This window comes from Nylanderia fulva, unplaced genomic scaffold (assembly GCF_048542155.1).
Source record: "Nylanderia fulva isolate GAGA-0341 unplaced genomic scaffold, ASM4854215v1 Scaffold29, whole genome shotgun sequence".
Classification (NCBI taxonomy): domain Eukaryota; kingdom Metazoa; phylum Arthropoda; class Insecta; order Hymenoptera; family Formicidae; genus Nylanderia; species Nylanderia fulva.
The window spans coordinates 1202698-1216827 of NW_028190358.1; the positions used below are offsets into that span (position 1 = coordinate 1202698).

Sequence of the window (14130 nt, forward strand, 5' to 3'; positions counted from 1 at the left end):
CGTTCAATTAAAGTGGAACTGCAGTAGAATGGAGTTTTCGCGCGCACTTGATACATTTATATAATTTATACCAGAAATTTTAAATTCGGAGACGCACGATAATGCGATCGGAGGACCGTGCGAGCCTCATTAAAACAGGCAACAATAAAGTTTGAAAAATATTCCGTCGAATAACTCGTACGTATCTCGCGCCCCGCACTGCGGCAAATGCAATCCTCGCGTCCGGGTGGATACGTTCCCGCGTTTGTGGATCGTGAAAGTGTGCCGAGCACACAATCGCGGGAACGCATACGTGCGTGGATGAGCGAAGTCATGCCTATTTGCATGGAAGATGTTAGTGGCTTACATACCGCGCGTCTACGCTGATTATTATTCAAATCACGACCTCCCTGGGCGCAGATAGTTCGATGGCATCGCGAGCTGACGATCGGGAGATTCGCGCTTTAAGGTGAATTTTAGCTGACTCCGGCCGATCGATATATAAGCGTCGGCATCGACTTGTCCTTTCGGGATCGTTAATCTCGAAATTTACTCCCAAAATTTCGCGCCCCAATAATCCATGAAAATATAATTCGGCGAACTTATTATAACGTGAACTTTTATTAACTCAATTTTTTCTACGCTCGAATTATACTTCAAATACAATTATATCGCATACAAAAATAACGAAATTTTATATTTAAGATTTGTCAAGTCAAAGAGGTTGTATCGTAATTACTATTTAATTTTTGCTTTTCTAATATTAGATTTAAATTACGTTGAGCAATCTATGTTTGTGCAAACAGCTATACGTATATAAGTGAGATATTAAATTAGGGAGTACCCAAGTGAATGTAATTTCCAACGAATTTATTCGAAGAAAGCAGGGGTTAAGAGGGTTTATTTCCAATCCACTTTTCGTCGTGTCGCTATCCTATTACCGCGGTGCGCTTTAAATATGTCGTAGAGGCGGGCGTTTCTCGTTCGCATTCACGGTGGAACGATCTTTTTCACTCGGCACAGCAACAGTTTAATCGGCTCGGTGTCTCGTACTTTAATACAATATACGTTGCGCGCGACTGTTAAAACGTTAATAAACGATACGGTCGGTTGAAAGCACTTTCTTCTGCATGTCGGGACGAGCGCGGCGTCTAACTTTGATAAAGTGATAACGATTCTATGCGTTATATCTTCCAGGGCATAGAAAGAAAGAGAAAGAGAGAGAGAAGGGAGGAAGAGGGAGACAGAAATGAGTTTTGCGAGATGAAAGGCCAAACAGGAGAGGCCGAACGGCGCACCCCATCTAAGCTATTTACTGTAATAAGCTTGGCGAGCCCTCAAGAGAGGATCCTACGAAACTCGCAAATTAACCCCTTCCATTTCTATCTTACTTGCCAAAAGCCAGGGTTTAGCAAGCAGCTGAATTATTCCTATCCCTCTTACCATTTTGGGCTGCTATAAAAGTATTTTCACTTGTATAAATACATCTTTCCGAAGCTAAAGGGCTTTTCGGTACTCTTGTTTCCAACGTAGATCATTTTTTAAAATGTTTTTAAATAATTTCCTGCTCTTCATTAAGTTATATGTGATTAAGATTAAATTATATTAACAACAATTAAAATGCAAAATTATAATTTATAGTTATAAAATAATTATCTTTTTTTTTATAATTTTAGAATATAATAAATATAACAATATATGCATTTTTATAACTGTATTCTTCTATATTTCAAATCCTCCAGCACTGACATAAGGATCTTTTAATGTATCGGAGAGAAAATCGAAAAGCGCTGAAACGTCGAGTGAAAACATCGGCTCGAGAATATCTTGCACCGAGTTTGGAGAAACGTCATTTGCTCCGAAAAGTATATATACATATATTCTTAGAAAAAAAATCGATATCAGGGACTGTGCGACGAAAATCGCGGTGAGCACTTCCCAGCCGGAAAAATCGCGCGTAATCGGCGGAATAATATTCGCGCCGTTGTTCAAACAACCGGAACTCTCGGTTGAAAGCGGTGGCGAATAAAGGGGAAAAATGGTCGAGTGGAAAATAAAGTGGGTGCCCCCGTGTACTTTACGAGAAAAAGATAGAGGGAGAGAGAATGGAGAGAAAAACGTCGTCGCGAAAGACATATGTCTCGAAAATTCCTGCGAGCCGGCATGCTGTTAAAAATTCCGGAAATGGATGTATCGGTGCCAGACTGTCGCTTCCGACGTTGACGGTGACGATCGGAATCGACGGATGCGCAACGCTCGTTTCTCCCGGATTTTCGATGCATGCGGAATGCACCGGAGGCGAAACATTATTTACATCTTATGCGTTGGCAACTTCGCGAATTGGAAACCCTCAATGCGCTTTGGCTGCGACGCCTCGTGAGAAACGCCTTGCCTGCCGCTAGAAAGAGAAGTCTACACGATTCGATTGCCAACAGTAGAAAACGTTCTCTAGGATGGGATAGCTCTTGCCGTGAAACGTATTGACGCGACTTCATTATTCGAGCGAGAAAAGTCACATGCGACTGAAACTGTTGAAACCCCAACGCTTTTAATTTAATGGAATTTTTTATAATTACATAACGCTTTTATAACGTATTATATATGCTAATGTAAACGTGTCATTGTTATGTATTTTGATCACAGACAACCAAAGTGATTAAAGAAAAGACAATTTTTAATATAAAATTTCTCATATTGCCAAGCACAGTTAGTAAAATTTTGCTATAAGAAGCTACTTCTGCTTCCTATGTGTATTATCTGAAATTTAAAGTAATATATTTCGTGAAAGAGAAAATAACTCCTGTAGCAATATTCTCATAATGGCTAACAGCGCTGTTTTGAAATAATATTCGCATCGTCTTTAAAGCATGCTTGGCACGTTTGGCTGGAAAAAGCATTAAGTTAAAAGATTGAAGAATACAATAAAGAAAAGCAAAAGAAATAAAAACGAGAATTTATATATTAGTATAGGTACCCTTATTGGTATCTGTTTCAAATTTGATATTCATAACAAGCATAATTTACTTTAAAAAACATATAATTTGTTTGGTTCAATATATTATTAATAATTGCTGTATGGAATTATAACACAAAACAAATTATTTGTCAAATTAAACCAATAACAATTTGGTACTTTGATAAACAATGTTACTGTTATAATAGTAATTTAATAAAATAAATAAATGCATCTTTGTCGTACATACATATATAGAATAATATTCCAGAATTGAATATTTGAGTTTTAACATTTCTAGATAAGAGAAGTGTAAAGTCTTAATGTAAAATAAGATTTTAATTCGTCATTTTAAATTTTCGACTCGAATAATTTTTTATATTAAATATCGCAGGAAAGATTTAGCAAAAAGTATCTCGTCCAGTGCCACGCTTCGTCCTGGAAAAGAGACTACTCCTCGGAAAAAGTCGTAAGACGACTAGATCTCGCGGGAATAATATCCTCCCCTCGTTGTTCAAACAACTAGGACGAAGGGTTGAGGTAGAGTAAAGGTGGTTGGAAAAACGAGCAAGAAGTGAAAGGTAAAATGGAGAAGTCAGAGACGTGCAGCTTCGGGTACAATAGAGCATCATCTAGGAAGATGTTAGCAAAACATACATCGAATACATCGAATGTTCCGTGACAAAGTATAACATTCCGAGAGAAAGAATGACGTTCTTTCAAGACGTTTACTAAGAGATTACGAAGTTTATGACAGTTATGTCAGTGAAATAAAAATGTTATACAAATCAACGAGGATTATATATTGTAAATATGATTAATAAAATCACACACATATAGATACATATTATTATATTAAACAAGTTTTTAAATTTCCTTAAGATAATAACATAGGTATCAAAGAGGGGTTGTTAATTTTCTGAAATTTTTCAAAAGACTGTTTAAACAATAATATAATAACGAAATTTCATTATCAAGAACATATATACCTGCAAAATATATTTTTTAAAAGCGTTATTATGTACAATATTACTTCGGCATTGTTTGAAACTTAAACGGATTGCACACAGTCGACTAGCGAAGATCTGTAAACTACTTGGCGGGCTATATCATGAAAGATTATCGACGAAGAAGAAACTGTCGTTGAAAGAAGTCGTTGAACGACTTGGCGGGCCGCTTGGGAATTACGTTCTCTCTTCTTTCGTGAGTCGGCGAGGAAAAGCGATGGGAAAAGCGCGGCTAGACAGAAAAGTCGTAGAGCTCGAGATCTCGAAGTACGAGGAAATGTCCGGAATGTATGTACGTACATACATTCGAAAACCTCGAAAATACAGCAGAAATTCTGCGAAAACAGACGTCGACGATCGAGGTTGATGGATACATCACTTCCTCCCTCTCTGCCCTCTCTTTCTCCGGCTCGTGTGCATTTTAAGGGTGAAGAGGCGCGCGAAGAATGCATCACAAGTGAATGCTACTTGCGAATCTCGTGCGATTCTGCCACGGTAACACCATGAATATCGGCTTTTGCTGTCTATGAAATGCGCTCGAGTTAGTCACGTGGTGACGCATACATGGCAAACATAATAGAATTTTTTATTCCTGGAGAAAAAATTGATAAAAGGAGTTTTGTCGAAGATTTCGCAGACAAGTTTTCAAGTCTTTGCGAAAAGAAATGGATTTTCGCAAAGAATCGTTTGACGAAGAATGAATGTTATAAGAGATGATACAATCGTGCTTCAGCTCTTTCAGAATATGTATATGATGATTTTGCTGGATACGTATAGATATGTATAATATAGAAAATTGTAATTGTTTTAATTGTAATAATTGTACAGTGCATTCTTCTTTTTTTTAAGTTTTGAACGATTTACGAAAATAACTTTAAAAGTCGATGACAGTAGTGAGACATTATTGCACTGCGAATGGTTTGATGTCAATTAATATGCAAAATTGCACGGTATGCCATGGAATTTCATTAGACTTCTAGCAAGCTGAAGCTATGTGCTGTATGGCACATCAGGAAAATTATTTAGCCATTTCCTTTGGTTCTAAAACGCTAAAGCATATCGTTTTAAATAGAAATTACCGTCTAATAAGATTATTTCTTCTCATTCTCTTATCAAATCAATTGAATGACTTACGAAACACTTTTATTTACAAAAAGCGATATAAAAGCTACGTTTCTTTAAACACTATTTTCTCTCGGTCTTTTTTCACTGACACGTCGTGGATGCCTGTTCAAATAAAAGGCGAGAAAAAAGTTTGAGAGAAAATAGCAAAACTATTCTAACCATTTCTCCCATGGTTTCTCAAAATACAGTTCCGATAAAGTTCCCCCACATGGCAGCAACATTGAGAATCGATACGTTCTTTTCAGGGTATAGGGACGCCAGTGGCGATCCAATTTCACGTTCGTGCGCCGTGACCGTTCTCTCAAATTCAAGCCTCGCAGATATTACCGTAATCCTCGCATCGAGATACCATCCGCTCTGTTTGGTCGTAAGGTCGCGTTGCATCTTGCACCAGCACGTCAAGGGTGCTTCTATCCGTGTCTTTCGCGTGCTTCTACGAATGTCTACGAATAAAGTGTCGCTGTTTCTGCTTCTTGTTGTTATCATCTTCGTCCTCGTCCTGTCCCGACAACATCGTCCGCAGCTTCTCGCTATTTCCTGCAGTCTACAGCGTACTAACAGTAAAATGCAAATAAAACGCAAGTATAAATGCGCCGGGATAGCTCGTAGCGCGCGTCGACTGTTTACGAAACCACACACATTTACGTTCCGTTTTCTCTGACTGGGAATAATAGCAGACGGCAGGTTCGCGCTTAACGGCGCGAACTTTCTTCCTACGTAGTAGTAACTCGGCGGAATTTTTTTTATTCCGACTGTTAAGAACATCCGAAATCGCGCGAGTGATTCTCGCGATGCTAAGCGAAATTTCAAGCAGCGAGTTCTGCGGCTTTTCGAAACGCGCTCGATCGAGAAGCACCTAAAGTAAACCGCGATCTCCGGCTATTATAGGTACAACTACGATTACATTAATATTACGAGCGTACGTAAAGTACTCTCTCTCTCTCTCGACTCGTAGTTCTTCACTCGTCGTGAAACTTTGATGATGAAACTTTGCCCGAGCGATAATCCATAATTTGGAAATGTACTATGTAGCGCAATAGGCGCCTTATCGCATGCGAAATAACAATGGCGTTACCCGTGACAATTACGATACCTTCTCTTAATCTCTTAGAATACCAACGAGGTATTACCATCGACGATATCACTTTCTGAGCGTTTTTGCGAAGAGAGGAAAAAACAATGTGCCGTACGAAGCAGTTAAAAAGCAATGACCTGATGGTGCATATACGGATGGTCGTATTATACTTTTCTCTCTATATATTTCTCTCTCTTTCTCTTTTGATTTTTTGTTTTTTATTCGAGCTAAACGCAGCGCAGCCGTTTGGGTTTAACCTAGTTTTATGAGAGAAAGGGCAGAGCCCAAAATCACACTCGGGAATATATACTCAGCGAAGTAGAATATAGTTATGACAAAAAGGACCATGGAAAAACAGAGCAAAATGGTTATAAAATAACTGACTCATAATAATAATTTTACTTCTCGTATGTGTAATTTCATCAAATTTTTTATTATTAAATATAAAACTATTAAAACTACTAAATCTACTAAATTTAATAGAAATTAATATCATAATAAAAATTTGAAAATAATTAAGAAATGCTTTTGCTAATATATATATTTATATTATTTTGATAATATTTTATTATATTGAAATTAATTACAAAATAATTTTCTTATTTTTTTATTTTATATCATTTTCATTATATTTAAATTGTATTAATAAAATTTTTTATTGGCAATAATACAATTTGTAATTAATGACAATAAACAGTTATTGTTATGTGTGAAATATTGTATATATTTTAGTTGAAGTTTATTTCCAGTAAAAGGAGAAACTTTATAAAAATGGCAAAAGAAAATGTGACACACAGACAATTCAAATGTAATGATATAACTTTATAACTTTACCACGTAACATATGTAGATACTACACAAGGAGGAAATTGCGCTGTGTAAAAATCGCAAAGTTTTATTCTGCGCATTTTTTTTAAACTTATGACAAACATAAAAAAAGCAACTTAATATCTTACAGGCTGCAATGCAGCTAGACAGACGGTCTCAAAAGAGTTAACTCGCGGTTTTAAAAGTTTTATCCACGTCGTGGTCGAACGTGTATAACGGAGTCGAGGGGGTTTAGACGAAAAGAAAAAGAAGGCATCGATATCGATGGAAAAGCGATGAAGTACGCGAAGACATAAGGAAGAAAATATAAGATATCGGGCGTGTGGAAAATTGTCGGGCGTTCTTGCGAGCTGTTCGATATTTGCTTCACGTTTCGCTCTTTTGGTACATAGTCCTTATCAGTGTCATTACCATGTCGTATATTCCACGTGATATATATTACTTTGTTATAATTGTATTTATCACAAATTAAATTGTGATCTTCTTCTATATTAACTTAAATATAAAATAACAAAGATGTGTTTTTATAAAAATAGCTTTTTTCGTTGCTATAATTATTTATTAGCGGTTAAATTTATTTATTAATGTTATCATTATTCTCTCTCTAAAATTTCATAGTGTGATTGTTTGAGAAATTTTTTTCTTTGTTTACGTAATTATTACATAATCTGCACGGGAAACTTTAAGATACTTGAAAAGACTCATTTTTTGAAGTATCTTTATTAGTACATTCTAAAATGTAAAGAATAATATGAGCAAGAAAAGTTAACGTTTGTTTTATTTCCACCGATTGTGTCGTTGTTAATATACAGCATTTCTGCAATTTACGTGGGTGTATTGGCGTCACGCCATTTTTACGGGACAAAAAAGGCGCGTGATGGATGAAGTGTGCGCGAGCTCCCTTACGCTGCAAAATTCATTTTATCCCCGCGGCCGCGACTCGACACGGGGGTGAGCCGCAGTAGTGTAAAACATTATTCTACATTACACTTCACAAAGGTGGAGAGGACTTGGTGAATTATTCCAGCGGCTTCTTCTTGCCGGAGATGCCGGCGGCGAGGACGTTCAACACGCGTGGAATTACAGTCGCTGGAATTGCCGCACGAGTGCATTATCTTGCTTGAATTATCGCGTGTTTAATGACCAGAGTTTTGGATAAAACAAGATTTCAGACAGTCTCGCGTAGTGGCAGACAGCTTGCCGTGTTTTCAACCCAACAGTCTGTCGCGCGCGCGTTGACTTTTACTACTTACAATTAGATCCTGTCGAACGAGATCAATTTCTAAATGTTCAATTTCGTCATCTTTTGTTTTTAGTCAAATTAATTATACATATATATGTTTCTTTAATTTTATAGTGTAACGTATATGTTAAATTATTATTACAATTTTTCGAATCAATTTTTTAATCTCGAATAAAAATAGATGAATTATTGCAGCAAAGAATATCTTTTTGCAACGAATATTCCGCGTTAGGAAAAAAACAATATCTTATTTATTATCCTATCATTCTCTCTATTCTTATTTCTCACTCGAAGTAATTTATCAGATGACATTGCAAACGATGTTTGCACACCTGCTAATAAAACGCATTACATGCTTCGTCTGCATTTTAATAACGTTTCGATAAAGCACGAAATTTATTATCGTTTAAACCTACATAGATTTCTCTCTCTCTCTCTGTATGACATTTTTTCGCTTATAATAAACAATATTACATCAGTGCTCTTTTATTTTTAAGGTTCATCATCATGTTATTCAATATGAAGCTCCGTGACTTGATGTCACGTTGAAAACCCCTCGAGCCGGATAAACACATTAAAGGCAGGCACGACTTTGCGAAAGTATAAGTGACGTTTCTAAAATACCTAAACCTAAAAACGTCATAGCGATGAAGATGAAGCTTCGAGCAAAATAAAAAAGGGTGTACCTCTCCGAAAGGAGAAGAAGAGAGCTTGTTGGTCGAAGATTATTGACCCAGCACTCGTTCCACGTGCTTGAAACGAACAAGGTACGGCTTTTTGTGCGCCATAAAGTACTGACAAGTAATCTAGAAAAGGGCCGAGCTTGATTGAATCAAACCGACGACGAAGGTGACGTTGCTTGCCGAGACAGCTTCTGAAGACAAGGAGGCTGATATTAATATGAAATTGCTCCCGAGCCCTCTTGCGCGCCTTAGGGATACCTTACGCGCAAAATTACCCAGAGTTATGACGGCAATCAGGTATTTTCTAAGCCACTCGCACAGCCGCCGATCTAGAAGAAAATTTATAGGATGTGACGACGTAATCAAATTTCTTTCACAAAATTTCAATGAACATCTGCTGTCTAGTGTAACGCATGTTTCTTACATGACTAAAACGCATTTTTTTCCTTATCAGTTACATACTGTGTCGCTAATAAGCAGTATCTTTTTATTATCGTAATATTTTCGAGCGAAATATTTTTTATTAATTTTGTTCGCTTGTTCTGTTAAAAATTTAAATATTGAATTTTTATGCATTTGTATAATTTAATAAATATATTTTTATACATGTATTGCAATCATTTTTTTACATATATTGCAATTTTTTATATTTTTTATTAACAAATGATAATATAACTTTGCTTCGCGCGCGTAATTATATTCGATTAGATTAAATGAAAGGAGAAAAATGTATATATATATATATATAAAGCATGATTTATTAAGTTTGCTCTTCTAAATTATTATCATTGTTTAAACTTTTGCATTTACAAGCGCGTCAAAGAATCACGATTGAGTCTGAAGCTTTCAAGACATCAAATGAATCTATTCTGCGAGAAATAAAACGGACCTCTTATTAAGAATTTTTTCTGCTTTTTTCCATTCATGAACAAAGAGCCTAGCGATCTTAATACGTCTTTAATACTTAAAGATCGATTGACCGAATCTAACCTGGCGTTCTCTCTTTTTTTGCGAAATTTTAAGGATCTTTGCGTCGCTTGCTTTTTATCTAGTCGTATTCAGGTCTCGTTTACTAGCGCTTTCTTTTCTCAAACGTTTCCGTTTGTTACCGCGTTGCAGTGCGCGACAGAGTATAATTAAAATTTTAGCCGGAATTTCATAGCACGAATTTTAAGATACCGCATAGTCGTTTAAAAATTGCAGCGAGTAAATTTTATTTTCTCAACGCTAGGGGCTCTGAATTAATTAAAATTTTGATTCTACATATCATACGGTGCGGCTTATATTTCACTCAATTTAATTTGTTTGCTCCTGCGCACGTACTTTTAACATGTACTCATGTTAAGTGGTATTCATTTCTTTTTATATCATCCGGACTTTTTCTGCGAGAGTTATTTTCTGCATCGCTGCGTTTATGGCGAGTCATTTTTGCAAAATTTTACGCTACAAGCTATCCGAGAAATAACGATTATCAAGTTATAGTATTGGTATATCAGAGAAATTCTCATTTTTTTTCATTTTATAGGTATAAAAGTCTATTAAAAAACAAAAATTCGAAGATCCGTAAAATACTTCTTAAACAACTTTAAAAAATATCTCGATATGGTTTGCTTTCGTGATTGTTATAATAATAAAACTGTTTTAGTCAAGGGATAATTTTTATTATTGTTATTTAAAGTCCTTTAGAATATAGTTAATTTGGCACAAAAATCGAAGACGAAGGGCCAAGAAAACCCTTCAGTCACTCTTTTGAACGTTTCGCGAGGATATACGTTTCCGCTCTCTTAAGAAGAGAATATAAGAATATAAGATAGAGGAACACTATATCCCTGTGACTTTTCTATCGTGCCACGGCGACGTTGCCGCAAAATTCTCAGAGGGTAGCTACAGCAGACACAGTTTCCATACTACTTCTTTCATCTCACGGAAGAAAATTTAATTTTGTTCCCGTCAGTGTCGCGCGCGCACGCCGATATTATCGCAAACAGTTTTTATGCGATCAAAACAAAGGGGTTCGTCCTTTCTGAGGTAAAAGTATGCCACAGATAATATCTCGCTTTGGCATATTCGTATATAAAAAAAAATGAAGTGCGAACACGGAAACTGACTCGCGAATATTTTACTATACTATTTAAATTTAATATACATAATTTGTATGCAAAGAAAAATCAGATAGATTTAATATGACGTCACCCTCAGGACGAGAAAATCTATTCTTTATAAAATTATTCCTTAAAAATTGCATATTCATAGAAATACTGCGCACTTGTTGGCACAGCTCCAATATTAACAAAAGTCGAGGAAACATGATGGAAAATTAATGTCTTCCTTTAAATATTAATGCTAAAGCGAACTCGATTCCAAATTATCTATTTATACCATTATTAAAGTACATTCCGAATGGACATTGTTTATACACGTTGGGCAATATTCACTATTAGAAAGCCTCCACAAATTACATAATTACATAATACAGTTACGTACATATTTGCGAACCACGTGTATATATGCATACATGCTATTTTCCACATATTGATTGAACTATCGCGGTTATAGCATCGATATCTCTAAAAAGGAGGATATTCTATATCGATTATAGCATGATAAAACGACTACATACATATATAGATGCGATGAAAAGAAAAGAAACCGAACACTTCCGCGAGCAAAATGCGATAGTAGTATTCTTGTCGTTTACTCCGATGACAGGTGTCGATCCATATGTGTATACATAGATAATTGTTTAACGACCTGGGTCAAAAGCGGGGTTCGCGCACTTGTTCAATAAATTCGAATTTAATGATGGTATTCAGGCATACCTTACAGAGCACATTTTCCGGTATCTCTGCACACCGGTTTTATGCCTCGCCGCAATAATGCACCTACACGGATGTTTCCGACAGGAACTCATCAATGTTAACGACATTTTATGTACACGGAAATGGAATTGCCGTAACATGAAGATTCTATATCGAGTGTTGAAAATGATGTTCCTTTTGATCGCGATCTCCTCTTTACACGCGAAATAAAGTGGAGCAAGATTTTTCCTTTTTTAAATTACCTTCTATTATCTAGTGCCTCGTAAGTTTGCAAGGAGAGATTTTTATCGAGGATCAAGGATTTCGCGTTCACGCGAATAGATCATTGAGAACTTGTTCTTAATAAAACGTAACAATTATTCTCACGCTATAGCAGATAGATATAATTTGTATAAGACAATGGCAAAAGTTTTTTTTATTTATACATTTTTATTCTACATTTTGATTTTTTCGTATATCTAATAATCTTTTGTGGCATGTTATTATAGACATTCCTTTGATATTATTCTTTTCTTTATACCCAATACAAAGTGAAATTGAGGTATATATTTTCTTAGTCTCTTCTTTCGATAGAATCGATACGAATAAGAGACAGCAATGATTATAATACGATTATAATATTATAGAGAGAGAGAATAGTAATAATTATAATAATATCCATTGTATGAGTTAAAAAGCATGCGTATTTAATTTTTTTCTATAACAAATTAGCGAATAAATCTACTTTCAATAAAAGCGAGAATTTTCTCGATAGAACCGGTCGTTCAATGGAAACTGCTTCGCAACAAAGTCCCCTTTTTTCGTGATATCCCGCCATGTACTTTCAAATACTCAACTCATCATTGTCAGTGTACGGTGCATGTTAGCCGGCAAACTCATCGATAGAGCGAAGCATATTCGTCTTGCTCATCGATCTATTTTCATTCCGTACACCGCCCCTTCGAATCAACGGAATAGCTTGCTCCGTGCCAAAACAGAAGGCGCGATCCATTTTCATTTTCCCCCCAGCTTCCAACTCGCGCGGCACGACGACGATGCAACCGGAAGACGAAAAAAAAAAAATTGAAATAATGAGAGAATAAAATATGAGAAAAAGAAATAAAATAATTACGCCCGTTATTTTCTTGCACGCGTGCGCGAATGAAATATTTTGCTCGTGTCAATTAGTAAAGTTTCCGAAAGCTGAGTTTCGCACAGTTATTACTATTTTCGTTGCCTCTTCAATTACAGGTACGCTTTCGTTGCATGCTGAAACCTCGAATCCTCGCTCGCCCCATGAGAACAAATATTTGTTCTCTACCGCGAAGAGTAATGATAACTCGCAGTGGTACGTATGAATGTTATATAAACGTACGCAGTTGTGATTACGTTCTCCTCTCTAACCCGTCTGTTCGCCAAAATATAATACAGAAGTAAATAGTATTAAGCAAAAAATACGTAAAATAAAAATTCATGTCTCTTTCTTGTCAACCATTTAAATATTGCGCGCTCTATTTTTCTGTAATATTTTCAACAGTAATTATAAAAAAAGAAAGAACAGATTTTTAGTAGCGCATGATTTTCGGTTCATTTGTCTTTGTTATGATAGACTGCAAATTATTGCGTATCATAATCGTGCAATTTTTGTGCATCATTGATAGAGGCTCGTTTTCAAAATAACAAACAAGCAGTAGCAGTTTCCATGACTCGTGTAGCAAAGTTGCTGTCATCAAAGAAGTAGAAGTAAATAACAGAAGCAAATGGCTCGAAGTAGAACTGGAAACGTTGCGCTCTTAAGATTTTCAAAGAAGCTCCGATTTAATTAGACGGAATAGCCTGGAGAGACAGAGGATGGAAGGGAGGATAAGAGGAAAGAATGGGAGAAAGCTCCTTCGCGATTTCCTCATCAGAAAGACAAATGAATAGAGCGTTTCTTCGTCGGACGTAAGAGCGTGCATTTTCCTTTTAGCATCTTTAATAGATATTGTCATCGTTTTCATATGATACAGTACAAAGTGTTAATTAGGAATGTTGATATTTGTTTGTACGCTGACAGTTTTCTGAATACCTCTTTGATTAGTCTTTCAATTCAATGTGACTATTTTGATTGCTCGTTTACGATACATGCGTGTTATGAAGAATATAATAATAATTGAATTACAATTGACATTTTTTAAGAGTTTTTTACTTTAATTATTTTTATATTATATATTTTTTACAATATATTATATTAAAATATAAAGAATAGTGGTATTATACGTATGTCTCAGGAGAACTTAAAAAAAAATTATAATATATATACAATATTATTACTATAAAAATATAATGTCATCATAAGAATTTTGATTGCAAACTTTTTTCTTATTTCCTCAATTGCAAATATTATGGTGACTGGAAAAGAATTTCGCGAAACGTGTTCATGTTTCAGCGATTCATCGC

The 14130-nt window shown here is 35.7% G+C and overlaps 1 protein-coding gene and 1 non-coding gene across 3 annotated transcripts in view; both read right to left on the bottom strand.

The window, feature by feature from the left end:
• LOC114933120 (zwei Ig domain protein zig-8-like) overlaps window positions 1-14130 on the bottom strand; it is a 50545-nt gene that overhangs the window by 24828 nt on the left and 11587 nt on the right. The window lies entirely within an intron of this gene.
• Window positions 5077-5215, bottom strand: LOC146722666 (U5 spliceosomal RNA). The gene has a single exon (XR_014925018.1). It is a non-coding gene; the product is annotated as a U5 spliceosomal RNA (small nuclear RNA).